Source organism: Ambystoma mexicanum, chromosome 2q, assembly GCF_040938575.1.
Source record: "Ambystoma mexicanum isolate Mex_15411 chromosome 2q, UKY_AmexF1_1, whole genome shotgun sequence".
NCBI classification, from domain to species: Eukaryota; Metazoa; Chordata; class Amphibia; order Caudata; family Ambystomatidae; genus Ambystoma; species Ambystoma mexicanum.
This window is the reverse complement of record NC_090924.1, coordinates 162,249,484-162,252,711: the sequence shown is the minus strand read 5'-3', so window position 1 is coordinate 162,252,711 and position 3,228 is coordinate 162,249,484. Positions and strand designations below refer to the sequence as shown.

The window sequence follows — 3,228 nt, the reverse complement described above, 5'->3', positions numbered from 1 at the left end:
TGATGGACTTCATTTCTGGCCAGCATCCTTACAGCAGGCAGACTTCTGCAACTCCTTTTCACTACACAGCTGGGCTTTTTATATTGGCTGCAGTGAACCTTCTGGGACCAGGTGGACATAGCTAAAGAATAACACAACTCTGTGCTGACTTTTCTGCATGAGCTGTGAATCACAGTGATATGTCACATTGCCCCCTAACGTCCTTCTCTGAATAACACAGCTTCTATGCTTCCTCTGCAAATGTACCTATAACCCAAAAGTTCTGATTCAGTGTTGTTCATTTTACACCTTCGCCAACTTCTTTCCCATATTTTGAAAATCCACAGACACAAGCAAACTCTGAATCACTTAAAAATTCATAGGGTTTAGGGTTGAACTGAAATTAGTATTCCCCAAATCGAAACTGGTGGTTTTGGCAAGGTTTGGTTTCTTAAGGATTGCCATTCAAATAATCACTTGGTATGAAAAGTAAGAGCTTTTTCAGTGATGTATGTATGTTTCAGTCCATGTTTACATCATGCAACCACATGATCAAGCCAATTGAGTTACCAAGAGCAAGAATGTGGGGTGCATGGGGTCAGGTAGGAACGAGACAAGGGGAGAAAGACAGAAAGGACAGCGGTCCTAATCACAGCCAGGAGATGGTCACTTTTATGGATACTAATCGTCATGTGAGGTCAGGTCAACATTCGCAATAGGAATAATTCAAGAACAGCTATTTAAGCAGTGGCTGGCTAGACAGAAGGGCAGAAGAACAAATCACGGCTAAACCAGACTCACCATCAAGGATGGACACAGATATTTCCCATTAAATGTAGCTTATATACCATTTATTAAGGTGCAATACTTAATTGGTTTTTAGTGAGATTTAGTCAGTTGCATGGGGGAAGGGCTGAGCTGTTTGTCCAAGGGAATGGTTGTTGCAGACTATGAGGAGAACAAACACTGGAGGGATTGTGTGACTAATATAATCTTTAGCGACTTCATGAGCTTGCTTTGATTTTGCAGGGTTTGTCTTTCTTCAGGCAGGTAATTCCATACAAAGCTTTGGGCATTTCTTCTGCCACCCATACATTTCTTTCTGTAGTGGGTGCACCAGCAGCTGTTTTTTGGATGATCTAAGGGTCCCAAGTGCAATATAAAATTTGAATAGTTTTGCTCTGTTGCCTCTTAAAGTTCTGCTGATGTAACATAACACTTTGTAGTAGATCATATGTTCTGCAGGGAGCCACAGAAGGTATTCCACGTTTGTAGTGATTTGCTCTTAGTTACAAATGTTTTGTTTTGTTTATTTTTAATGTAGTTCAAATAAGTTTGTTCAAAAACGGTTGTATGCTACCAGAGCTGAAGCGGTTAAGGATTCATACTTCAACTTTGGGGGAAGCACTCTCCAGCTCCTATAATAGCGAGCCAGCCTGTGAATTCTGCTTTCGATCAGAATGAGACTGAATTTAGCATTTTTATCCTTGCGGTTTCTCTCAAGTTGTTTGCAAACAGCAACAGCCTTCTTGATCAAGTGATACAAATCTTCAGGAAGGTCAGGGGCAAGTCCTTTGGATTTAATTATTCTCAGGATTTTGTTGCCATTAACAAAGCGAACCTGAGCAACACCATGGGAATGCCTCAGAATTACACCAATTTGAGATGTAGTCAGGCCCTTTTTTGCCAGCTTGAAAATCTGTTCTTTGACATCATCGGATGTAAGTTTTAGCCAAGTTGTGCAGACGGGGAGAGGCCCTTTCCGGGAGACTGCATGCGACCCACGATGGTGGTGGAAGGAAAAGTGAGTGTTGTTAATGTTTATGGGTTGTCTAAGTGCTTGCTTTTTGAGTTTGCACCCAAGCAATCATGCTTTGCAGTACTCCCGGTGGGCTCTAACCAAATGTGTTTTATCCTGGGTCTCTGGAAACTTTATGCTCCTTAGAAGTTGGAAGTGAGAGTTACTGCATATTGGTTTGACGGAGGTTTGAAGAAGAGTTTGAGGGAACGATAACTACATAATGTATCAAGATAGGAGGGGGCATTGCGGTAAGAGACTGGAAACGAAGGTCTTTGGTGATGCCAAACAGAATTACTTCACTTTCTTTTACTGCTTTGAGGAAGTCTCCCCTTCTCAGACTATTGAGATGGAGATTGCCTTTTCTCCTTTAAGGAAAGCTGCCCTTCTGAGACTCTTGAGATGGAGGTTGCCCTTTCTCCTTTGAGGCAGGTTCCCCCTCTCAGATTCTTGAGATGCAGGATGCCTTTTCTCCTTTTAGGGAGGCTCCCCTTCTCATACTCTTGAGCCAGAGGTTGCCTTTTCTCCTTTGAGAAAAGCTGCCCTTCTCAGTCCCTTGAGATGCAGGTTACCTTTTCTGCTTTGAGGAAGGCTCCCCTTCTCAGACTATTGAGATGGAGATTGCCTTTTCTCCTTTGAGCAAAGCTGCCCTTCTGAGACTCTTGAGATGGAGGTTGCCCTTTCTCCTTTTAGGGAGGCTCCCCTTCTCAGACTCTTGAGCCAGAGGTTGCCTTTTCTCCTTTGAGAAAAGCTGCCCTTCTGAGACTCTTGAGATAAAGGTTGCCCTTTCTCCTTTGAGGGAAGTTCCCCATCTCATACTCTTGAGCCAGAGGTTGCCTTTTCTCCTTTGAGAAAAGCAGCCCTTCTCAGTCCCTTGAGATGCAGGTTACCTTTTCTGCTTTGAGGAAGGCTCCCCTTCTCAGACTATTGAGATGGAGATTGCCTTTTCTCCTTTGAGCAAAGCTGCCCTTCTGAGACTCTTGAGATGGAGGTTGCCCTTTCTCCTTTGAGGCAGGTTCCCCCTCTCAGATTTTTGAGATGCAGGATGCCTTTTCTCCTTTTAGGGAGGCTCCCCTTCTCAGACTCTTGAGCCAGAGGTTGCCTTTTCTCCTTTGAGAAAAGCTGCCCTTCTCAGTCCCTTGAGATGCAGGTTACCTTTTCTGCTTTGAGGAAGGCTCCCCTTCTCAGATTATTGAGATGGAGATTGCCTTTTCTCCTTTGAGGAAAGCTGCCCTTCTGAGACTCTTGAGGTAAAGGTTGCCCTTTCTCCTTTAAGGGAGGTTCCCATTCTCATTGTCTTGAGATGCAGGTTGCCTTTTCTCCTTTGAGGAAAGCTGCCCTTCTGAGACTCTTGAGATAAAGGTTGCCCTTTCTCCTTTGAGGGAAGTTCCCCTTCTCATACTCTTGAGACAGAGGTTGCCTTTTCTCCTTTGAGGGAGGCTCCCCTTCTC

At 44.1% G+C, this 3,228-nt stretch overlaps 1 pseudogene; it reads right to left on the bottom strand.

Moving 5' to 3' along the window:
* Positions 1-1,318: 1,318 nt before the first annotated feature.
* On the bottom strand, positions 1,319-1,776 carry LOC138568677 (small ribosomal subunit protein uS15-like; annotated as a pseudogene).
* Between the last annotated feature and the right edge of the window lie 1,452 nt (positions 1,777-3,228).